We start from the raw sequence: 27,225 nt of genomic DNA on the forward strand, positions 1-27,225 counted from the left end.
TAAGATGTAATGTAGAAAGATGCATATGCTTTACCTTCTTCCATTTCAGTCATTTCTCTTGCCTTACATGAACAATAGCTGGGAAGCAGAAATTGTTTGATAATAATTTTTTTCAGTTGTGTGGGGATTTCTCACTGTGTCAGTAGAAATAATTGCATTGATATTAGCTATTAAAAATAGTCCTATAGATTTAATTTTTATTTAATTATTGTAGACTGTGATCTTACAGATAAAGAACACCAAAATCAGGTTGCTTCCCTTTTCTCAACAGTTTACCACTAATGGCTGTTCAGCAATATAAATGTCACACAGATATAGTCCATACAACATTGTTAATTATTTGGTTAGTTAAGTAGCAATATTAATACTCATTGTTAGTATAGAACTAAATTAAGATTTCTGCTGTTACTTATAATAGTTCACCAGTTTTTCTGGAATGTAAACAAACTTGATGATCTCGGAGGTGTTTTCCAACCCAGTTGAATCTATGATTCTATATAAAGGTATGTTGGCTCTGTTAACCTGGTGATCAGTTTTGTCTTTCTTTGGCATATCTCTGGTAATTTCTTTAAAAGAAAATTGCAGGCCACTAAGAAATGGAAGACTGTACTCAAGTCAGTGGTAACTGTAAGGGATAAACTAGAGAAAACACCATTTCCCACTGCTTATGAAATTGTCCATTAAGAAATGCAGTTCAGTAACACTAAGGTAGCCTTGCAATAAAATCCAGGGAATACAGACTTCTTGTTAGCACTTAAAAATCTGTCTAGATTTTATGCCACAGCGAAATTTTCTTATACAAATGTTCACACACTTGTTAATATTGTGCACCTGGCCTGGTTATGTGCACGTGTAATCACACTGACAAAACTGAGGATATCTTTAAAGTCAAGTATTTGCTTAATTTCAACAACTGCTGAACCAGATCCATACCTTCTATGAGTGACATACTTTTTTTGTTTCAATGGAGTTTTCCACTTGAATAAATGGAACTGGACTTCATGGATCTGGATGCTGCACCCCCATAGAAAATGTGGCTCTTTTTTCCATATCAATGGTCTATTAAAAGATGAAGTATTAAAAAGTGTATGGATGCTTATAAAGCATGACCATGAGAAAATGTTAATCATTTTAGATCTGGGGTAGAGTGTATAGACTTGACATAGTGTGAATTGAAGTGTGTCAAGGCCACACATTGGATCTAATACCTAGAGAAACAGTGAATAATTGTACTGTAAGTGAATAAAAGGGTTCTATGATAAAAGTGAACATTTCCAAACTTAAGTTTGTATCAAAATCAAAATTTTACAGTTCGAATGTGTGACATTCAGTATTTTTCAGGCCTTTATTGTGTGTCACGTTACAGTGCTTAAGATAGAGCAGGGTGCAGTGCACTCTGCCATCTACTAATATCAACAAAACTCCTATTTATTAGGCTGTTTAGCTGTACTTGAACCTAATGACAATCTGATTGAATAATGCCAGAGTTTTTAAATCCAGAAGGTGTGACAATAATTTAAAATTAATTTCCAGATCTTTCAGGCAGAACCCAATATCACAGTGTTAGTCTCCGTAATGTAAATGAAATCTGTATAAGACAGTTTAGGAGCTTACAAAAGACTTGTTTGTGGATAAAGTATTTTCTGGTAATGATGGTTAGGCAGCCCAGCTTCCTGACTGAGTAAATAGTACTGAGCCTAAGCACTTTAAGGTCTGAAAAACCTAATGAACACTATCTTATTAAGAAAATTTTAAGCCTGCTTCAACAAAATAGCTCTATTCAAATAAAAGGTTTTAAAATGCTATACAAATAGCAGAAGATAGGGCAAATTTTCCACACACACCTATCTGTAGAGCAATAAGGTTTATAAGATTGCCCTGATACAGCAAATAACAGCTAAAATTTCCACATTTCTAAGTAGTTTTCTTCAAAACGACTAAAAGTAATTATGTAGTGTAGACATATATAAATGCTATAAATTTTAGGAACATGCAGATAGAGTGTTCTCTTTCCATCTTGATTAAGCAGGTTACAACATAAGTGCAATTCCTTGAAAGCATTTCATTTCCCCTTCAGTTCTTTGAATGGTCTATTTTCTGTGCCCATGGTTATGACATGAAGATTAATAAGAGCATTCTGACTGCAACAGCAGTGTCTGTTTCTCACATAAACAATGCTGTGAAATCTAAAACAAAACAACTCTCTCAAGGAATAGAAACGGATTTTAAAAGGAAAAGCAGTTTTTGAGTTAAATTTTTAGAGTAGAGTGTTTTATTCTATTAAATATCTTTAAACAGTTTAGAATAGTTTGTTCTCATGGTCACTCTGCCCTTGACAGGCTGGAGAAGTGGATCTATGCAAACCTCATGAAGTTCAAAAAGGCCAAGAACAAGGTCCTGTACCTGGGTTGGGACAAGCCCAAGGACAAATAGCAGGTTGGGTGGAGAATGGATTGAGAGGGGCCCTGGGAGAAGGATTTCAGGGTACTGGTGGATGAGAAGCTTTCTTCAGCTTTGTATTGTTTTGTTTTGCCAGTGCAGTGAGATCAGTACAAATCCTCCAAAACCAACCGAGTAACCTGTGGAGTCGCAGGGAAATTATTTTCATTCATGTCCTTTCTACATTCGGATGTAAGCATAAGAGTTAGGTGGCTGAAATGTAACTCTGTTTACTGTAGTTTTATTTTAATCCTCTGGGAATTCATTAGCATATCTCTCAAATACTAGTGTTCAAAAGCTGCTTATAAGAGAGCAAATAAGAAAGGTAACAGAAATGATTTAGTAGAAGACATTTTCCCAGGTTATGTAAATGCAACTAAAGAAATACTGCTTTGTTCTGGGTTTCCTATGCTTTGTTGCAGTAAAGATGCAGAAAAAAATATGGATTTCCCTCTTGAAAAATCATTTATCAGGATGACAGCTGAATAATGAATGCAATTCCCTAATATTGTACTATCTTCTTGTTGGAGATTACAGTGAACGGGAAGGAAGAAAACTGTTATGGAGTTGTTTTAGGAATGGATTAGGTGAACTGCATGGTTTTGTTTCCTTGTAAATCCTATTTTAGTAAGACAATAAGGGTGGTGGTTGTTGTTAATAAAGAAAACAATTCAGATCTTAAATTGCCCCTGATAAGATGGTCATACTTGCCTAAGTTTTCTGTGTTTTCAGTAAACCATGAGGAATGGTGGCTACTCAGTGATATGTATGTCCTGAATGCTGGATAGAAAATCTGTAAATAATGTTGGAGATGCTATTTCTGCTGAAGAATAGTGCTTCCTTTCATCCATGATTGCTCTCTGAAAGCTTTATTTTTAAAGGCAGAATTCCGTATGAATTATTTGTTGTATATATTGCTTATGTATATATGCACATTTCATCTGCATTCAGGTAGAATGTCTGTCTACTGACTGACCACCACTGAAAACTTGTCTTTCTCCAGAGTGTAATAGAAAGACAATTAACTGCTTCATCCTGGTGCTCCTAAAAGTTTGCTTTCTCTTACTCTTTGTGGTAGTCTGCAAAGGGTAATCTCTCTGGTGTGGGAACTGTGTTGGGATGTGTTCACTTGAAGTAAGAGATGTCATGGAATGCTTATAGTTGGGCTTTATAAAACACGTGAAATATAGGGGACTTCCAGAACATTATTGGTTCTGCTCTGAAGTCTAAAATCTTCTTTATTCACTACCACAGCATAAAACAAGAATTCTGTAAGTTACAGATGGTCACCAAATTGACAATGCATTTACTGAAGCAGAAATTTCCAACCCAATGAAACTCTGCTTCCCATGTGCTCAAGAGACTCCTGGAATAACACAAAGAGACAATATGCACGAGTATGCAGGCGAACACATGATGCATGCAGCATATGTTATACCTTAATTTCAGATTGAGCTGAGGGGAATTGATAGAAAAAACATCATGCTCTTAGGAAAAAAATCTTTTTGGTACAATCAAAACCCCTTCTCAATTCCAGTAGGATGGTCTAGAGATGCAGCTACTCAGTTCTCGGTTGCATATGGAACACACCATTGTCCTGGCTGCATAGATGGTGAAGGGTTCTCCAGGTTTCACACAGCTGCCTGTGACAACAGTCAATACTAATAGCAGTAGTTATCTTCATGGTTATAACTACTGCACTTCTGTTCTAAATAATGGAATTGTAGGCTTCTGATATGTTGCTTTAAATTTTTCAAGTGTGTACTTACTCTCCAAATGTAAATTCTTATTTACATAGTGCATGTGGAAGTTAGAGATTCGCAGTGGACTGTAAATCAAAACATATGGTTCCTACAGTCAGTGCAGGTAAAAGAATGTTTTACTTCATAGCATCAAAATAACCTACAAGTCCATTCATATAAACAACATATAAACCTAGGATACAAGAAATACACCCACTTTCATATATTTATATAAATACAGGTATACACCCCAGTGATGCTACTTTAGTATTAATGTGAACACATTTCAGAGTTTTACATTCATATGTTTATTTTTCTTATTTCTCTGGAATACAGTTTAGAAATTTGGACTCTGCTGAAAATTTGGTGCTTAACCATCTGGTTTTAATTGTCTTGCTTTTTAGTAGATATTGGTAGGTTATTTTTCCAGCTGTTATTTTCTTATACACATTCTTTGGTGTCAGGGCTGAGGTATAAGGATAGAAAGGGAACAAATCAGCTGCCTGAATGCAGCTGTCAAGTGCCCTCCACCTCCTGCCCCTCAAAGGCATGAAATAAGACATGTAATTTCATACCTTCCAGACCTCTTCCTGGGACTGAGATCCCACAGGGTATCTAATATGGCACTGGATGCTTTAATTCATGGGCCGATAATGTCTATAAAGTAGCAGATTGTTGGACTAGTTCCTGTCAGTCCCAGCTGATTTACAGAATCCTGTAGTTGTTACTCTTACCTAAGAATGCACACTTCTAAGCCCCCAGAAGAAATTGTAGTCAGATCAAAACCAAGGAAAAGAAGGGTCAGAAACAAACAAAATACAAGGAAATTAAGAAAAATTGCCCAATTCTGTATCTTATATAAACTAGTATTCTTAAGAGTGACAAACTCTTTGTTTCCTTTTCTTCCCCTGCCCTGCCCCCCCCCCCTTCCCCCTGAGAAGAAACATTTCAAATTTGAGCATATCCTTCCATTGTCTCAAAATTATCCAGGCCAAAATCACTAAACAGTTGCTGAAATTGTCCAGAAAACTAGCTACTTCTTGTTTTAGAGACACAGTGTTTTTAGAAAAAGAGGTATCCTTTCTCTTGGAGATCATTGGTAATAGCTCTCACCATGATGTGAGACACCTAAGTCCAATTCTCAGGAGGATAGAGAGTCACTGTCTATCAAAATCTTTGTCCAAATTCCCTCTCTAAACCAGGTGGAGAGTGGATTTCTATATGTATATTCCACTACCCAGTTAAAGAAGTTGTAATTTCAAATGGATTTTTCTGAGTTTTTATAACTGGAGCCAGCAAATATATTCGTATAAAATATTTATATAATATCCAACTCAGAGAGGCAGTAAGTCACTAACTTGGTAACTCACCTGGGAAAATGGGGCACGTAGCTATCAGTCTCTTCTCCAAACCTTAAAGATTTATGCAGGGTAGAATAACTCCATATAAGATAATAAGAAAAGCATGCATCAATAGTCCACCTAGGGCACTTTCTCCAGAAATAGTAAATGTGAGCTCAGATCAGTGCAGGCAGAGGTCTGACTGTCTGGGAAATCACTCTGTGGAGTGAGCTGATAGAAAAGACCTGCCATCAATACCACTTTGATGAATCTAGTCCCGTGTTTTCTGTTCCAGCAGGTGCTCAAAGGCATCTTTTTTCATTTAGGTTCACATGGAAAGTTTGAATTGTCTTAATTTCTTTTCATTTGAAGTCCGTCTTTAACATTTTTTTTTCTTATTTGACTTTATAGAACAATTTTTTGCTCCTCTGGTTTATCTGCAAAATATTAGTCTAAAATTGGTTCACCTTTCAGAAAGAATGGCCTCAAGCTCACCTATTTTTAGGACACCAAACAAAGACTGCAAATTCAGATGTATATTGCTATGATTAACAAGGAATCTATGTTCTTTGTGTTTGGTGGTTTAAAAAACATTAATAGTTGGAGAAAGAATGGAATCTCTTTCTTCTGTTCAGCAGAACTATGACGGTGAAGCCAGTTGCCTCTTTCTCATTTCTAACTACCATTTAGAATAGAGGAAAGAAGAGGGAAAAAAAAAGAAAATTATGGGCATTTTCTGACTCTAATTTGCAAACTATGGTACAATTGTTTCTTAAAAATATGTAATGAATAAGTGGCAATAACAAGATACACCTTGTGGTGGAGTAGACATGGCATAACTTTAACACTTCATAGTCAAAGAGAAGGCAAGCATCCAGTCTCTCTGGAATTGCCAGCCTTTTGGATCATCTGGCAGAAAGTACTACATGAGAAGCACAGCTGGGTCTTTTTGTCTCAGGAGAATCAAATGAAATACCCTGGTGTCAGACTCAGCTGGCTGAAAAAAAAAATGCATGCCCAGAGTTGTCTCCCAATTGCCTGCAAAATGCCTTTTTAAATCCATCTTGCACTAACTGGAATTAATTCAGCATTTTAAGATTGATTAATAAGTATTTTAATAATATTCAGAAAGTGCATCAGTCCCAAAGAAATGCATAGATGTCATGAAAATTGCCATTGGAAAAATCAGACTCTTAAAGACAAAAAAAGCTTTGTCAAACTACAGCAGTTATTTCTATTTTATTATTGTAACAACAAATATTTTAAACTTTCATTGCAGTGATACAGAAAGTAAAATATTTACTAAAAATAAGCATTAACATATCAACTGAAAAAATTAAAAGGGAATAACTTGGCCTGTTTGACTACTAGATGGCTTCCATAGACCCTATCTTGCAAATACATGCACAGGTTTTTAACTTGCTACTGGCAACTGATACTGCTGAAAGCTAAGAGGAAATTTAACTTGAAAAGTCAGAGAAATGGAGGACTCATCTAGCTTTTTTTTTTTTTTTAATTGGATTAACTTCATCTTCTATTCCTCTGAAACACTCTGATTGATAGTTTTGTGACATTACAGCACTCGTATTTTTTCATTTTGTAATTGTTTTGACTGGTAGACATGCACTTTTCATAGGTGGTGAGAATTGCATCTAACAAATACAGCCTGTAATTGTTGGGGTGTTAATCCAGTTAGTTCAGTGATGTAGAGATTGTACTGGCCATACTTCATAATGTAATAATGTACATTACATACTTGGATGACTGTAAAACCTCCAGGCCCCAAACTGTCACTCTTCTCATGTCTTTATCTGGATTTCAGTAAATCATAAATATTAAGTGTCCATGGATAGGTTTGTAGAACAAAATGGTATTTTTTAAAAAGTGAATTTTCAGTTGTGAAATTGTGGGTATGAACTCCAAAGTCTTATATCAGGATTAGGTGAAACAATCTGGGATTGAGGTAGATGTTCACCATCACCTTCTTCCATCTGCTCTGTGCTGTGTGATCTGATCATTTGGAAAGTGTCTAGACAGCTTATTTTGTAGAATGAGTCTTCAGCTGCAGGTGCCAGGATGCAACTCCACATCTCTTCCTGTGTTTGTAGCATATTACTGAGACTGGCTAAACCCTTCCAAGTGGGTTTGATGGTTTTTGTGTTTGTATTTTTGGTTTTCTTTTTTCCAGAGAGTCTAGTAGACAGAGAACGGGAGAGCCTGTGAGGAAATGAGTAATGTCAACTAATACTTTCTAAATATATTTCTTATAAGAATTTTAGTTGCCTAATGTTGAAATATAATTATTGTTTGAAATAGCAAATTGAAATATATATAGTGTCATATTATTCCATAAAGCTTTATGAATTGAAAACATACACTGAAATCTAATATATGTCTGGGAAATAGATCAGGGAAACCCATGCAGATTTTCCTATTGCAGTTTTTCTGAAATTTCTGTCCTCAGAGCAGCTCTCTTGTATTTCAGCATTAGAAGAAAAAAGCCAGAAAAACTGTGCCATTGAACTGTTTACTTTTGTTAGGGTAAGAGCACTTGAGTTGCAGCAGGAGTTGAAGGTAGATGAGGAAAGTAGGATAATGTGCACAATGATGTATTCATTCTGCATTTGCAATGTACACAGATTGCTTTAAAAATATTAAATCTTCACCTGTGCTTCCCTCTATCATGTTGGTTTCAAATTAGATTGCACAGCTAAAAATAAATTGCAAGAATTCAGAGATGGATCAGAGCAAAGAAGGCTACTGCCTTTGTAAGCAACAGTTTTTGTCTGAGTATAATTATCCTGTTGAATGGTAATGAATTTTTTCTGCCAGTTAGTTTCCTGTATGAACCTCAGAGTTTGATTTTTGACTGGAAAGCTTTAGCACTCACTCAAGATAAGAGCTCTCTCCCACTGGTAACTCTGGAACAGTGTGGAAGTTGAAGCTGTCACATTCCAACTTCACAGAGGAAAGGAACTAATAGTCTGGCTGTATTTTTCCCTTACATCTTATTCCAAAATACTCTGTTTTGAAGAATTTTGACATATTTGATATCTCCACAAAAAGCAATTTTTTAGTTTTGTTTAGAAACTATATTCATAATTTTTCATCTTCTGTTAAATTATTTTTTGTTTACCTCAGGAAAGACATCCAACTGTTTATGGAACCACGAATCTTACCTTTTCTTTTACTTACCCCAGTCATATGATGAAGTTGTGAAGGATTTTATTCTGTAGCCCACTCATTTGGTATTATCTAGCAAAGCATAAATTATAATAGACTCTTGCATAGAAATTAGCTGGTATTTTACTTTATGGAAACATGAACATTTTGAATGAAACTCATCATGAAAATACATCAGGCATGAACTAAGCTTTTCAAACCCTCCCAGGGCTTTTAAGAAAATATGTAAAATAACTTTGTCCTAAACTGAACTTTCTTACTTTAATGCTTATTCCTCTGAGAACTCTAGTTTTATGGAACGTATCTTGATGTAGCCTTTTATTGAAATAGAATATTACTGGCAGATACCTGGGAATATATACGTCTCACTGCAGTCATATCAGCTGTAATATATGGGAATATATTTGAATATTTTCTACATTAACAAACACAAGCCCATTGGTGAGAATATATGGTTAAAAATCCTGACATTCACTCTGGAAATATTTGCCTAGTGTATTCATTTCCAGAGAATATTATTACCACTTTAAAACAGACCGTTGAAGATTCAACTGTGATTACTTCTTTAGGCTGGTTTAAGGATTACTGTGTCAGTTTATCTACCATTTTGTTTCATGATGAAACTGTTATGTTAAATCTTCGGACTCTCTCTTCCTCCCCAGTTCCTTCCTTTTCAAATATTTTTTTTTTTGTAATATTGATACAGGATGATGACAAAGCCAGAGTTTTTTGTGTGTACCCAAGTTGTCGGTTTGTTCCGAACACAAAATGCCACCTGAAAGGCAAATCCCAAAGCTTCTGTTCCCAGCAAGGCATTACCTGTTTTGGAGTCATCTGAAGCCTTATGTGCAGAACAGAGGGAATGGTTTCTCCATCATCTGATAAGAGAGTTCCTAAATGTGAATAATCTCAGTGTGTCCTGCTCACGTGACTGCACATTCATGGCCTTGTCTGAAGGACACGTTTTAGTCCACAGATCAATAGCCCAAGGGTGTCTGCAGTCTTAAGTATATCAGATTCCTACAGGTTTACTGAAGATTTGCAGTTAGGTAGAGAAGAGAGATCCTGTTAGTCGTGTGGATTAGAGAAATCTGTAGTATCAGCTACAGAATCAACGTGGGAGAGGGCTGCTGTCGGCTCTCAGTGCTCCACGCCTGTCCTCTCGCTTGCAGCAGTGCAGAAAAGCTTTAGTTAGAACCTATTAGAGATCAAAAAATCTTATCACAAGGCAGGAATCTCTATGAAAGCAGGCTTCCTGTGGGTCTACAGTGTGTAGAACAGCCTGTCATTTAGTTTTGTTTGGCTTATTTAATGCAATTTCTATCTAAAGCAATCAAAGCATGCATTAGAGTCATTATCAGTTCTCTTGCTTTCCTTGTACCTGATTTTCAAATCGTCAGAACAGTATCTTTTGTTCTATAATAAATTAATTGTATTTGAATCTTCTATCATTGGCAGATGGATTTCTTTGTTTAAATATAAATATGAAGATGCTGATTTATTTGGATTCCTGATGCTGATTGTATGATAATTGTGTCTTCTTGTGAATAATTGAATTATTTTCGTATTATGTTAATCTCATTTCCCTTAAAGCCTGCCTGAAAATTAGACTGACTTATTTACATGAAGAGGTGAATACCTAATCCAGAATGATCTATTTTTAGACCATAGAAACACTCTTTTCAAATTTCTTCTGTATCCTTTTATGATTGGTAATACTGGTAAGGGCACTGCTAATGCAGCTGCAGGAAGTAATGTTTTTCCAAAACAACAGTTCTTGCAGGTTATCCTGCTGTAACTCTACAGTAATTAATCCTACAGTGTTAATATCCTATTAAAAAAACCCAAACAAACAAAAACAAAAACCAAAAAACAACACCAAAACAAAATAGGAAAGGACTAGTGAAGAGGGTTAGGCCCACATTATACTACATACTGTATAAAGTGTATGTTTGAAGTTTCTGCTTATGTAAGCGGGGTTTTAAATAATCAGTAGCCTTTGCTGGTGTTATCTGTTTGTTGCAACCACGTTATGGAATATGTTGCATGAATTCTCCATCAATTCCACAGGCAGAATCTTGTAATAGGAAAAAAGGAAAAACTCCATGTCTGAAACAGAAATTTTATTATTAGCATAATTGAAGGCATAGCACCCTAAAACCAGCACTAACTGAGTCATTATGATAGTAATTGTTCAAATTATATACAGTTAACATGAATATACACAAACATTCCAGTAGGTTCCACTTCACCTCTAGGTCCTTAGGTCAATGGCTTTTCTCATGGCCCGAGCACAGGGTACAGAAAATCAATAGTGTCCTGTGACCTTTGCTGAGAGAACTGTGATATTGATGCTTTCTTCTTTGTTATGGTGAATTCTGCATTGGGTCATTTTATTATATTTATTAATATGCTCTATATCTGCACTCATGTGGAATTCCACTTTAGATTCAAATTTACTATGTGTGGTTTTGTTTGTGTACATTGGACTCTTACTCTTTCCCTCTCTCTTATTCCTAAAACTGTTTTTTGTCCACTTGTATTTTTTTGATGATCATTAATTGGCAATTGAGTCAATTTTTGTCACTTATATACCTGAGATGTCTGGAATCATCCTGCCATTGTAGTTTCTAGGCTACTGCTATCATCCCATGCCCATTCTCCTGTTTGTGGCCTTTTGGTTTAGGGTCACAGACAGTTTAGTCTTCACTGAGTAACTGTTCATTATTAGTAGAGATTTGTTTCAGAAATATATATATATGTGACAATGGGCATTAAACCAACAATAATATAATGCTAAGCAAAAACTAGACCTAAGTAGGTGAAAGTCATGTTTTTCATAGTTCTTTTTTCACAGATAAACGAACTAAAAAAGGGCCCCATACAGGTCAGGCAAGTCCAGAAAAAGCCTGACAAGTCCCAAGTAGAACTGATATGTTTTGACCAGAAAAATGAATGACCTTTTCTCCAGTTGGAATATCAGTAAACGTGAATGATTGTTTTATTACTGAATACCAGGAATGTTGATCACATAATTTCCCACTTCATGCTATTCTGCCTCAGAAAAAAGTTGTATGAGAAGTGGAAATACATTTATGATTAATGCTTGCACTTGATCCTATTAAGCAAAATCCATAGCATTTTGCATGATTTTGAGGTCAAAAGAAACCTATACTAGTTTGACTGGTGGGAAGTTTATTCCAAGCTCAATGCCTCTGGTATCAGTAAAATATTTGAAAAGACAAGGACACATGTTGTCATGGCAACACTGCTTAACTCATATTTGTCAAGGCCACTGTAATTACTTAGCTGAAACCATAGGTCACAGGAAGAACGTTATCAGAAGCAAAATGGTTCCATCTTCTTCTCAAATTCCAGGGCAAAGGTTTCTAGGTAAATCAAGAAGTGCAGTTTGACTGGAGGAGCTCATTCTCTCTTGCCTTAGCCTCAGCAAAATCTTCTATGGTCTTTTATTCTTGTGTGTTCTGGATGTGAATTGCAGATTATTTTGGTGAAAATATCTTCCTCTTGTTTGCCTGTTGAAATGTCTGGATATGAAAAGTGAATTGTTTACTTACTTGAGGTGTTACCCCTGAATGTCTTTCAGAAGTCACTACTCAATATCTGAGACCAGCACCACATGACAGCAGGTATTAGAACACAAATTAGTGCATCAAACAGTGCTTTTCTTAGGAGAGATCATTCAAGAACAGTGTACTGCACTTTACTGTATTTATAAAGTAAGGTTGAAGGAATATGTGTTCATTTGGGGGCTGAAAGGATTTGATGTAGAATCAGAAGGTGAGTAGAATATGGTTGCCGCTGGATTGCTCCAAGGCTTGTGTTAGATCATGGTTTAACTCATCTGAAAACCATGAGCTGTGGTCTCCCATAATCATTATTACATCTGAAAATTTATTTGTGTCAGCACAAGGTTTTGATTTTTTGTGATCAAAGTCTATATTACTTGATGCCGTTAAAGACTGTTCATTGAAGTTAAAGGTTGAAAATTTGTTCTCACAGAGGCCATGCTTTTCAGTAGGAGAATTCAGTGGTTGTTAATATTTCTGCATCTCCAAATTCATTTAACTTGCTTAAAAATACAGAACAGTAAAGCTTCACAGATTAAACAGTGATAATTAATTTTGTATCTAAGAGCCTAAAGAATGGCTGCAAAAGAAAATATTAGTTTGTATTTCTCCTCTGTTTCTTGAAATCTAAAACATTTTGCCTGCCTAGCTAAACAATAGACTTTAAAACAAAGACTCTGTGCTATTAGCAGTATGCAGATTAAGAGGTGCTATAAAGAATATTGGAAAATTATTCCATTACAGTCTATGACCTACTTCTTTATTTTGGCCATTGGCTGTATCTTCTAGTGTAGCAGCCCTTTCAGTTCTCTCTTCAAGGAAAACTAGGCTGCAAACAGGTGTTGGTGACTTCAGAAAAGGCATAGTTTGATTCCAAAATATTATTAAAAATTATGTTGATAGCATTACTTGCTATAGGTGATATTTCCAGACCATACTAAAAAATGGTTTTCCCTTGTTAAAAGGAGGGATACTACTGCTTATGCTTAATAATTTAGGAAGAGAATTATGAAACCTGTTTCATAGCTGATGCTTAAATTTAGTTTTTAGGTATTTTCCTTCCTTTCCTGAAGTTTGTACACAGTGTTGTAAAATTTCTCATGTAGAATTTCACATGCAGGTTATAACACCCACTGTTTCTGATAAATGGTTTGTAAAAGAAAGGCATTATGGATTTAAATGGTATTTAAGTTTTATTTCTATTTTCTTCTTGGATTTATAATGTGCTTCTTCTATTGATCCATACCATTAATGCAGAGATATGCTACATTTATTTTCTGAGATTGATCATGCTAAGTGTGGTTTGTTGGCTTTAACTGGGATGTGCATAAAGGGTCTGTGAGCAGAAACAGCTATTATTTGGAACACAGAGGTCTTTTTAATGAAAAAGTCCTAGGGAATGTTTCTCTTATAGTATAGATTTTAGATACTAGTTGGAGTTATCAATAGAGCCCAGAGGGAAAATTTTGCTTTGCTTTGCATGAATAGATTCTCAGCTGGTATAAATAGGCCGAACTCCTTCAATTTCAATGGACTTACACCACTTCACTGGCCCAATGTGTGTAGTTTCTGCTTGGGAGGAAGAATATCACTTCCATCAGCAGCTTTTCAGTTAAATAATCCAGTAATTTATCTGAGTAACATTCTCAAAATAAAAATGTAGAAATGTTCCTGTTGGAGCAGAGAAACAGAATAGCAACATTGTCTGAGTTCATACTTTGCTGAGGCTACTAATTGAAAAATCAAAACAATTTAAAAGAAAGCAAAAGCAATTAGCAAAAGAATATAAAAATAGTGAAGTTTATCACTTGGAAACTATCTTATTTGTTTCCCAGAAATCTTAACAAATGAAATTTCAGTGAAAGCGTTTCTTTTGGAGTTGTCTCGTAGAGTTATCTGCTAGTGTTTGATGGTAATATTTCACTTCACTGAATTTGCCTAAATTAAGGTACCAGATTTTAGCCTTTTGTGTTCTGTGGTCAGATCCATATATTGCAAATTGAGTCTGTGAAAGCTGTAGGCAGTCACTGCAGTCTGCAGGACAGGTTGGGGAAAGCAGCTCTGTCCTACCTCGTGCCAGTCTCCATGTGCACTGTTGTGTAAGGGACAGCACCTCTAAAGGCCACGCTGCTTTCATTGCCACTCCTGTATCAACTCCTACCTGAACTCTGCACAAGGACTTCATTCCACCTGCATGAGCATCAAAGCAGATCTTGAATAGTTCATGACACAAATCAGACAAATGCCCAACCCACTGCAGTGTGTTGGAATAAATAAAATGTTATCTTAGAACTGTCAGCTCCAAAGCAGCACCATCACCCATCTCCTGCATTGCTCTGCTGTCTATTGCCTTGAGATTCTCAGCCAATTCCACCAAAATCCTTGGCTTCTGGGCTTATTTGTTTCCTCTGTTGTTCCTAAAATGTTTTGCTATTTTGAGTATTTATGGCTTGATGTCTTTTTGGCTGTCATCATTATCAAGACTTGTGGCTTATTGCTATTGATACAAAAATTTTATTTTCACGTTGGGGTAAATTAAACTGAAAGAGATTCAGGACCAAGGCTGAATGAATATTCCATACTGAAAGGTCTTCCCATAAGAAGATGGGTTTCTTAACACTGAGGATCTACCTGCCCTTTGACTGGACTGTTTTCAGTGCCTACATATGCCGCTTTTTTTGTGAAAATTGATTGTTTCCTGCTAGAAGTGTCTTTTAATGAAAGATGAAATCATCAGTAGCTTACCAGAACTCTCCTGTCCTGCTCTTCTTCTTGAGGATGAAAGTCTTATTTCTGAAGACCAAGGTGACTCTAACTTTTGGTTTACATTATATTATTAAAAGGAAAAAAAAAAAAAAAGAGTTTAGTTCCTCTATTGGTGTTTAGCATTTAATGTTTCATTGAGTAAAGTGAACTACAATGACTCAAAGCAGTTGAAAATGCCCTAAATTTCTTACTTAGTTCTGATGCTGACAATTTATAGGTAAGACTACAACCCAGTCTCCCTGGCTCAAGACTTCCACTGAATTGTGCAGAGTTTGTAATTGAAATTAGCAACAGAAAAGAATAAGATTACAGGGTTTAGACTGTACCTTGGGATTTCAGAGATCCAGGTCTTGGTAGTAAAGAATTAAATACAGGGTTCAAAGGGCATAGAATTGAAATTCCCCTGCTGCTATTTTTTTTTCTGAATGTATCTTACATTTGCTCTATGTCAATGAGAAGAAGAGAGTGACCTCTCTTGGGAGGTGGGAAGTAAAGGTTTGGACCTTTTTCAGTAAGGCAGAGCTCAAAGTTAGACCTTTTAGTCTTTAAAAATGTCTTTAACCCCCATAACTACACTGCTACTACCACCATTTTTCCTTTTCTTGAATCTGTATCCCAGTAGCTCATTTCTCCAAAGCAATACTTTGTCTTTAAAGATGCTTCTGAGTACAATTCTGCATTCATAACATCCAGGGGTGAGATCTGAGACTCCTCAGGGCTGATCTGCAGGTAGGTCTAGACAGTACCATACCATGGGGCTTTTATATCCTACTTTGAGGTGTTGTTTGTGCCCCATAAAGAGATTGCACACATTTCACCCACTGTTCAGAGCTCCACTCCAAAGAGTAGGCATTGAAGCAAAAATTTGTGACGCATTATACTGAATAATTTCAGAGTTCATGCCCTTTATCTATCTACCATTTGACCTTCCTATGCCTTCATTGTAAAAAAAGTTGGTATTTTTCAACCCAGAATTAAATATTACCATGTGTTTGGGTATTAGGGTAATGCTGACACTATAAATTCATTATCTGTCTATACACTGGAATGAATTAACCTGAACTTCTCTTCACCATTCTGATTATGGGTTTTAAAATATATCACTTCAATGGAATAGGTACAAAGAAGAGCTCCTAGTATGATTAGAAAATAGGATGTAATCTGTGAGAAAAGTTCAGAATATTTTGATTTACCAGCTCTAGCAAAGTGAAGGTATGAAGACATTTAGTTATCAAAAGCTGAGTTTCAAAACACTTTTTGAAATGAAGGCAAGCACCTGAAAGGACTATTAAGATTGGAAGGTGATGAAATTTTTATCCTGGGCAATTGACTGGCATAGAGTAAACACCACTTAGGTTGTGATATTCTATGAATTTCTAGTAGGCCCTCTCAGTATCTCTTCTCTCATGTCTCTTGCTCTCTGATATTCTTTGAAATTCTGTGTCATCAAAATCCATGAGAGTTAATACTTTAATGAAATCTACTTAGCTAACAAGTAAATGTTTAAATTGTCTAATACTTTTTCAGATGAAATTTTCATTATTGTTACTTCTAGGCCAAGACTGTTTTACATTATTTTTCGAAGAGATAATAGAATGTTTGTGCCAGAACCTTCCTTGCAAGCTACTTATGCTTTACTCATGTGATAATGTTCTGTACAATTTTAAAATTAAGTTGAAACTTAACAATCTAGTTCCACTTAATATTCAATATTTTGCTATTGGTTTCTGATTTTTTAATGAATTAGTAGTTAAAAGCTCAATGTAGATACTCATTGCTGTTTTACAAGAAATGAGTGCCATTCCTTGAGCTATGATAACAGAATTTTTATAATAACATTAGCATTGAACATTAATTTTTGATATTAAAATTTTGATATTAGCTTTTGAAAATTTATAAAAGTAAAAATAAATCAAAATCCCACAATCAATTTTGTAGGTTGTTTTGGCTCTTTTTTTTTTTTTTTTTTTTTTTCAGAAATGTACTTTCCTAGCTATTGATACAGTTATGAAATAACTAAGAGGTTTAGGAAAAGAAAACAAGAGATATGATACTGAAAGAACTCATCCAAAAAACTGTTGTACATTTAATAACTTACATTTGACCTTTAAATTAAATTACAAAAAGTGCCTGCAATAATTGAATATGCAACTTTTTTTCTAAGATATTTTCTCGTTTAAGTTCCTGTTTCTTGTACATACCAGAAAAGCTTCAAGTGTTTTGAACATTGTGTTTTTCTTTCTGGTATATAGATGAAATTACTGTAATAGATTTGTATTTTTTTTTCTACAGTTCCTTTTATACCTGTTCTTACTGGTCTCACAATAGCACTGGTAAACAACAGTGCAGTGTGGGATATGTGTGATATCTCATATAATAATTGAACTCCCACACAAATAATTTTAGGGTGTGCAAAACTTGTTCCCTTTATTGCTTCATATAAATCAACACTGTAATCAGTTTTGTATGAGAGACAAAAGACCTAATCCTGCTTATTGTACTGTGTGGTGAATTTATTCAGCAATTTAATAAAAATCTCACAAAATTAATTTGATGCAGAGGTAGAATTCAAACCTGACATTGTTATTGAATATATACCTCTATCAAGTAGAATGAGATTGTTCTGGCAGAGAAGAAACCAGCTTTGTGAACAGTGTGTATTTGGGGTTACTGTTTCACAGTGATATATTAATCTCTTAACTTGGACTGCTCTTTGAAAGGAACTAGAGGATCTTGGGATATCTCTTTTTATGGGGAAACTAGAAAATGTTTAGTAAGTTCTTTTGGGGCGAGATAAATCTTCTGAATTCCACTTGTATTCCACTCAGATGCGCTGTGGACTGTAGTGGAACTGCTAAGGAGTTCCATGATCTCTGTTTCTAAGAAGAGGGTTATTTTTAGTGATAATTGCATTAATTCCTACATATTATTATATATAATTATGTCATAGATACAAAGCAAGAAGAAGATATTATCCCTACTTCACAAAGAATGTGAGTCATAAAAAGATGTAGATCGTTAATGCCAAATTTGTGTTGAAGTTATTGAGAATTAGTTACCCATGTTAGTTCCACATCTAAACATAAGGTAGTTACTGAGCGAGGAAAGGAAAGCTGTGGAGTATCCAAAGTATCTCAAATTCTAGATTAGCAACCTGATTCCTAAACTGATGGTTTTCTATATGTAGATTTGTACTGTGCAATCAGTATAGGTCACTTTTGGCCAAGGATGATACTCCTTTTTGAAGTCTCAGTTAACACCAGATTTCTGTAGGTAAATGCTCATTACCATTTATCTAATCACTAGTAAAGCAATAAATAACCAATAAAATCACTATTAGCTTTCTGCTTTCTGCAGTACAGTTTAGTGAGAGTCTCATATGTTTTATTTTTGTTTGTTTGCTTGCTTTCAAAAAACCTTTGAAATTGTATCTTAAAGTAAAACTATAACATTTTTCATCATGGTTAATCCACTCTTTGATTCCAGCTGCTGTTGGCCAAAATTTGGCTCTCATGTCTGACAGCAAACAGAAGGGAAATGCCTACTCTGAATCAGAGTTAAGAGAAAACAATTTCAAGAAAGTAAGGTTTGGCAGCAAATCTTTAGAGGTTGTTATGCTCTTATAGTCAAGTCTTACTAAGAATCTTTTTTTAGAGGCAAACAAGTGGGTCAGTAGCCAGCGATTGGCACAGTTGGGTCACCCAGAGTGCCTTGAGGGAAAATACAAGTTTGGATGTTAATACCTGCATGAAGAATAGATCCATTTTTAGAATATCTCTCTATATTAATTACATTATTTTTGTCTTCTCTGTGTTTTTATTTTAAAATCTTTTGTTTTCTGAACATATAATTCTAAGAGCAACTCTTTGCAGGTTCATATTGTGTTAGATAATATCCTGTGAGTCTGGCCTTTACAGTTCCAATCTGAACTTCGGAGCTCTAAGAAAAAACAAGTTTCTTATCCTTGTGTTGATCTCCTGTCCCTGTCCTTCATGCTCACCTGTACACATTTCATGTCCCTTTAGTCTGTCATTACTGCTGATAAAATTTGACACTTCCTTAATCAGACCTCAAAATAAATTTACTGTGCTTAGGTTTTATTTCCCCCTAAAAAGCTCAAGTAAAATAGATTTGTAGTGTAGTTTACTAACAGAAAAAAACCTACAATGATGTCTTGCTTTCTTGACTGAGCAGGAATCAGATAGAATAAGTTCCATGGGACATAGGAAGGGAGGAAGAACTGTGTTCAGTGAAGTGATAAATGCAAATCCTCTGTTACCTTGAATTAAAAAGGGCTCCCCTAAAGGGTAACAGTGGCTGCATTACAACGTCAAGTGCAAAACCTTTAATGGAGAGAATTGCCTCAACTAATTTATTTGTCAGTAGGGAGGGGAAGTAGAAAACTATGTATAATTTAGAAGCTGAAAGGTTCTGCCCTTCTCCAAAAGAATAAAATAATGTTACACTGAGTAATTGTTTTGATTCCAGTTTTAAATTAGAAATCCAATTTGTTCTTATGAGCTCCCTACTCCATTTCTTACTACTCTCTCAGTTCTTCTGGGTGACATTGGGAGGTAAAGCAAAATTTACAAGATTGAAATAGGTAAACTTTTCTTAAAGCTAGACTGAAACATGTCCAGATTGATGTATTATAAATTGTATTGCTTTTATTAATAAATACCAAATATCCCCAGATAAGGTAAGTTTTATGCTTAGAGATGTCTTAAATGCAGATGCCAAAGCAATTCTTTTGATAATTAGTGTTACCTGTTGTAGGAGCTGAAAAATGGGATTTTGAAGCCGTCCGAATACGGTATAGTGTTATGACTACATGAGCACAGGCAGAGGAAACAGAATTGACTGGGGAAAAAAGTACTCTTAAAATAAGTGATTTATATCATTTGGAACCACTCTCAGAAAATGATCTGCTATACAAGGGCTATTTAATAATTTATATCTATGTTTAAATTGGGATTTGTCTGCTATGTTGTGTGTTCATCATACCCTAGAGTGGTAGGGGTGAAATGAGTCAGGTCACCATTTAGGTTAAGAAAAACTGTACCAAACAGCAGTTACATGGTTTAACTTTAATGAAGTAGAGATCTTCTCAGTACTGAGATAAGTGAATTTTATTCTCTCCTTTTGAAATTATTTTTTAAAGAAAAACAATAGAGGAAGAGTCCAGGTTTCCATCTTTTTATTCTGAGAATTTTATATATATTCAGAGAACTGTAAACTTGTATCATAGTTGAAAAGTAAAGCACAAACATTAGAGACTGGCATCATAACATATTTGTTATGAGATATGTTTTTTGGCTTCTACGGAAATAAAAATATTTATAGGGAATATTCTAACAGAATTACATTTTTTATGTTTGGCAGAAATGTTTGGAGAAGTGGGAGGCTGATCCTTTGTTACTAAGCGACTGTTAAAGTCTATTGACTACATTGAGACCTCTGAATTTGCTATGTTTTCAATACAATTGCAGTTCCAAGAGACTGCAGCCAAATGAACAGAAAGTTTCAAGCTTTATTTATGTGTTCAAATGTATTGATGGAATTTTCACAGTATTATCTTGCTCACAGGACTTCAGAGTCCTTCATAACCCCTTACCTACAAATCACATTCTTGCATTTGCTAACATGTATTAAATGTACTCCTTTTTCTCTTCCACCTTGTGTGAGTTCCACCTGTTCTCAATGCCTAAAAATTTACAGTCTGAAAAAAAGTGATTTCCAAATATGATTTGTATGAAGATAAAATTGAGCCTGAACTATTTTTAATCCAAGACTTAAACATTTATTATGGTTTTCTATTTAATATTATTGTATAAAGTACAGTACTACAGGGACATTAGTGAATAGATGGGAAACAATGCACAGGACTAGAGCCAGTGTGGGTCCCTGCAGGTATTTTCCAAGCACTCAACCATCAGTTTTTCAGGTGTTTCCTGAGCCAGAGCTGATGTTTTGTAAATTCCTTAATTAATAAGTTTACATTCAGATACTTATTTTCCTGCATGGGTAACCCATAGAAAGTGTTTTGATATTGATGTGCAGGAATTGTCAATGAATGATGCTCCAGATGATGTAGAACAGCATTCAATGACAGTACACACATTTAATCTTCCAGAGGATGTCTGTTCTATATAGGAAATTGCAGAATGTTATTGTTCAACAGGATATCAGTTTAAAGACGGAGATGAATATAGGGATTTGATGAGACCTATCCATGTTTTTATTTACAACATGCTTTGTCTAATAGCACATTATGTACTCTATGTACCTGTTCTTATTGGGGAATTGAAAGGGAAGAATGTCACTTAAAGGGTAAGCAGTGGCAGTGCTCTTGAACAGTGTATGAAAAAGCTTAGAAGGAAATTCCTGGGTAATTCAGGATATATCTGCAAGACCAGGTACAGACAAGTGCAAGCAAGATTTGTCTGAAAAGAAATAATTTTGGGCCTCAGCAAAAGGATATTGATTTTCTTTCTCTTGCTGTAAGAATACCTGTACTAAAGTTTTTCTCATCTCCTCAAAATTGATAAATAAGCAAACCATTACAACAAAAAGCTGTGTGATTCAGGAACATAACAGCCATGATGTACTTAGGTTTTAGCCAGTGTGAATATGAAGTCTTTTTCCAGACTACAAAGATTCAGAAACTCGTGCCTTTTGTTCTCTGAGCACTGAGGCAAACCCCAGGCTGAACATCATTTACCTTTCAGGAGGGATCAGCAACTCTTGCCAACATTTTTATTGCCTCTCCAAAGACTTGCTGTGTTACTTTTACATGGTGAGTTGAGCCTACAGGCTGTCACAGAGGGGGCACAAACATGCCATAAGGAAAAAGACTTCATTGATGAAATTAAGTTCAACATACCTAGTAAAATACTGCATTCTGTGTCACCTTCCCCATCAGTGCCATTTGGCACTTGCCAGAAGGCTTTGCATTCATAGAATCATAGAGTTACAGAATGATTTGGGTTGGAAGGGACCTTAAAGATAATTCAGTTCCAATCCCCTGCCATGGGCATTGTATCTTCATGTATTTAACTATCCATTTGGAGACATTTCCGTTTAGTGTCTTTGCTCCCTCATATGAATTGCAGTTTTTGCTTTAGTTTCTTCACATGTGGGGAAGTTTTCCTCCTAAAATCCATAATATGATATCCACATTAATATCTAGTATGCTTAGTTATGTCCCTAACGTATATTAGTAGCCTTTAGATACTGGCAATGTTAGTATGTTGTTGCTGTAGGCCAAGTGTAATTCTTTTAATCTTGATGGTAATTTCCTGGTTAAATATTATAAATAAATACATTTAAATAAATTACTTTGTGCAAGTAATACTAATCATATCACTGTAGTAGTATATTTGGATATTGGGTTATTTCTGTCTCCATACTTTTTAACTTTTATATTTGGAATCTAATTTGGCAAAAAGACTATGCTTTGTTTGCAAACATGTAGTTGGATCAACATGTTTGATTTCTATTAGAATCAGTTCATATAATGAAAAATAGTGTAGGGTGTAGAATACTGTTCTTCTCACTGGTAATCTACAGGCACTGAGGGATGACAGGGACTTTATACTGTGCTCTCTTCTGGTTTCAGCATGTTTTAGAACAAAAAATTTGGGCTGAAATGCAAGTTTTTTGCTCATGTCTTTCATCTATTAATAATAAAGATTAATAGGTTAGACATGGCTGAGATAGTATATACACTCTTCTGTAATGCAATTGTAGGACAAATGTGTTTACTACTTCTAGGACATTCCTGAAACAAAGGGTTCATCTCAATTTGTGCCAGTATTCACAGAAACTTGTTTTGATGATTCCTGGCACATTAACTTAAGCTTAGGTCAAAGAAAATCAAACAGGTTTTTAGCAAAGATGCAGCATCTCACAAACGAAGAGTTGTTTGGCTTCTCACAAACAGTGACATTAACCAACTTTTAAATGGTCAGGAGACAATCAAGGGATGGAATATGAGTCTAATTCTATTTGTGGCCTTGGCATAGAGGACATCATAAAGGGTGAAGTGAGTTATACGAGAGGCTTTTTGTTTTATCTTGGGGTTTTTATGTTAATGTTGATCTGCTGTGATTGTTTCTCATGTTCTCTTATGAGCTCTTCATGTTTTTAAGTTTGACCTGCGGAATGAGAACTCTTTCCTGCTTTGGAAGATTTCCTATGCAGAAATGTTTTCTTTATACTTGTTCCATATTTTTAAGGAGGAAAAAAAAAAAAAAAAGAAAGAAAGAAAAAAAGGTAGAAACCCTGGAATTTCCATGGAGATTTTATGGATATTTACTCCTTTGTATTTCACCTTTGGATGCGTGCAGACCTCTCTGAGGGCTGGTCTGTTTGTGAGCTCTGTGTTCCCACCACAGCCCCAGGGTTGTATCTACCACTCTAAAGTCTGGTTTTGCAGAGTCATTTATGCTGCATTTTTTCCTTATTTTAATGCTCTCCCTTATGAAACCTGGTTGAGCCCAGGTTGATACAAATGAGTTCAACTGAGGCACCATAGAGATAATTTCGTTTTATGGTACCATTGCTCAGATATGGAACGACTCAGCAGTTTAAGCTTTATTTTTTTGCATAACAAAATGGTAAATTTCCCTGAAGTCACAAAAAATTTCTTCTTCCTGCTGGAAGAATTAAACACATACATTGCATATTTTTATATATTCCATACTGTTTTGCTATTTCCTCTGACTTAATTTTATGTCTTTTTCATCTTTCTGTCCTATTTTTCTGCATCCTCTTTTTGCCTTGTGTCTTTGTAATAATGTAATTTGAATTTCTAGTACCCTTCCTGTGAGTGTTTCAGAAAAATCCTACACTTAGTCAACAAGGACATTCTTTAAAAGTTAATTTTAGAAAACTGATTTGTTTCACTAAGATCCGTATAGATGACAATTTCCTTGGCTTTATATGTGTTTTACAAATATTCATATACAATTATAAGCACACTTTTCAAATAATATTTGCTCTCTTTGCCCCTGTTTCTGCTACGTAGAAAGTCTGACCTAGTGAGCCTTCCTGTTTAGGAAATTTTTTATTCAAGAATAATTCTGCAGTCCAACTTGAACATCACACATTGCCAGAAGAATAGCAGACTAAGAAATACTTTGAGTGAGAAATAGAACAGAGAAGCTTCCAGGAGCTGTGAAGAGCAACTGGACAAGGTTTGCACAGCATTTCATTCTAAGCAATGAGTATCTTGCAGAAGGAAAATGCTGGCTCCAAGCGCTGTTTTGCAGTTTTCAGTTAAATCAAGGGAAGTAAGCCAATTATGTTTCTTTTTACAAAATTTTGAGAGTGTTAGACTGCATAAGATGAATTGCAAGATAAATCTTTTCACTTGGGGTACAAACAGAGAGGGCAACTGGTGGAAACCTTATTAAAAGTTTTTAAGCCTAAGCCTGGGACAGCTGCAGGGGAGGGGGCCAATGAAGGGCTTGTAGAATCCTCTGGTATTTCTGTTGCACTGGGACTGACTCCTGACAAGATACAAGTGGAAACCTGGAGTTAACAGAATTGCCAAAATAGATTCTTCCCAGAGCAACAAAATAATCCACCTAAAGAAGCAATGGAACTATTTTAATTCCACAGTGGTGTTATATATTGTATATAATTCATTATATTATAGTATATACACATAATACATATTAAATTATTATATTTGGATATTCGTATGGTATTGCAGTGGTTCTGTGTCATGGTCTCAGGACCCCTGGCATCCTGGTTGGACCCTACTCTGCCAGGCAGCCAACATCCCTAGACCTCTGCCTTCCCAAGCTCTTCCCAGGCAGCAGTAAGTATTGTCTGCGGGGAAAAGAGGTTTATCATTAGTGTAAACGTGTCAAACAGTGCTTAACCAAAACAGTAAATTGACAGAAATGGTAGAGAATTAAATGAGTGTTTAATGACATTTCCTGAAAAATATGGAAGCTCTAAATAGAAGGCAGGTTAGAGCTTGAAGGAGTAAATGAGGCAGGATTTGTAAGGAGAGGTAATATGTCTTATTTGATCATTTGATATAAATAAAAAAAAGCAGACAAGGTTTTTGGGAGGAGATGTATATATTAATTATATGTAATTATATAATTATGTCTATATTAATTTTAGATTAGACAGATTTTTTTTGATAAATTATATTTCACTTTCCTTAAAAACTGCATAGTTAGTCACTCTTCTATTTTCCAGGGTTTGGTTATTAATTTTTAGATAAATATCTAAAATGCAAATACTTATTGGTATTTGTAGACCACCTTTAGAATTGCTTTCTTATAGTGGAGCAATAGAGCTGATACAGATCCATTGACTGATCAAAACCCCAGCAATACAATTTCTCAGACCAGCAGTTTGATTCTGAGGTGAACTGTTGCCATTATTCACTGATTTTCTAGTTTACTGGACAGTTTAAGTTGCTGTCTATAATTATAAAAAGTTTTGATATCCCACCATTTTTTACTTCTAAAAGTTGACTGTCAGAATATTACAAAACTACTGAGTGTCGAATCAATACAAAACTTGACTACAGACAACATAACGTTTCTGTCAGAGGGGAAGAGGTGAAATAAAATATTTATTTTTATCATACTGTGCATTTAAATCTTAATGCAAAGGGCTTTATACTTCTCCATTTTACTAACAAGTAAGCTTCATACAGACATTGCATTAATAAAAGTGACCCTCTGTAACAGAGAAAAACTGTTAATTGATGTGAAATAGATAATTCAAGAAGTGCAGGACTGTACTGGTGTTGTTTACCAAGATACCAGCTACACCAGTATTAATTAGATGCTGTCATTAGGCTGTGTCTTGGCACAGTTTGTCTTTACAAAAGCCATGGAACAGTTCAGAATGTGGTGATGCAAAAAACCCCATTTGGATACAGTATATTTCAGTTTGAAAAATCAAAATCTTTTTGTTAAAACACATTTTAAACCAACCAAATCATATCTGCAAAAGTGATTTATATATGAGCTTTTTCCCATTAATTTTTCATGAGGCAGGCAAAGTGGATAAATTATCATCAAATTGGGATTTACTTGTCTAAGTAACTTGTTACCTACTCAAACTTTTAATTAACTAAACTATTCTCTTTATAATTCATATTGAGCAATTTCCTGCAGCAGTATTTTACAGGTAAAAATCCATGGTTACTGATTTACTGAATAAGAAATAAAGTATGAAGAAAATTACTTGTAAAAAGGTTTTAATTTATTGCTTTTTCATTTCACTTGAGGATGCTCTTATTTTTGTCTGTGTAATTCCATTTTTTTGTGAAAATCATTATTTTATGAACCATTGACATATATATCATTACTTAAGCTGTAAAATGATTTTACAGAATTGCAGGATATTCTACATGGAACAGAAAACTATACAAGCACCAATTTTAAGGTTCATATAAAGTGCCAAAAAAGAAATACTTTAGTAAAAAAAAAAAACCAAAACAAAAAACCCAAACCCTAACATTAAAAAAAAAAAAAATCCAGAAGGAAACCCTTGAAAGAACAAAAGTCTGAACAAATCTTGTAAAGCTCCCAAAAAACTTTTGGACTTTTAAGTTAGAGAGATATATATATACACACACACACAATTGTAAAGCATTGTGCATGGAGTTTTTAGAGTGTAAATTGGAACTATTTCAGAAATAGTAGTAGAGGAAACTTTATTTCACAGAAATAAAAGACGCCAACTTCATCTTAAACACAAATCCTAGAGGGCTCTGACAGTGTCAGTTCTACACAGACAGCCTTGTTTGTCCTGAGCTCTTTTAACTCTTGCGCTGATTCTTTCCAGGGTGCCGAATTATGTTGGGTATTTTCTTGCATTAGATTAGTAAGGTAGAAAGAAATAGTGCCAATCCTCACACTTCAGAGGAAATCACGTGCTAAATGTCTCTGTGATCCACAGATAAGCAAGGAATGTTCTAGTTCATCTATGTTTTTTAAAACCAGGCAAGTTGGATTCTACAGAGTTACATTATCTATCTTAAATACTCCAAGTGTTCAGAACTCAGCTAATGAAATAGGCAGCTATTTTATAAGAGGATCAGTTGATCCCACTTGATAAATCACTATCCAAATACCATTCTTAAGCCACATAAGGTCTAATTTAGCACAGCACTATTTGTTTGTTAAT

Source organism: Myiozetetes cayanensis, unplaced genomic scaffold (assembly GCF_022539395.1).
Source record: "Myiozetetes cayanensis isolate MyiCay16 unplaced genomic scaffold, myiCay2020 scf15, whole genome shotgun sequence".
Classification (NCBI taxonomy): Eukaryota; Metazoa; Chordata; class Aves; order Passeriformes; family Tyrannidae; genus Myiozetetes; species Myiozetetes cayanensis.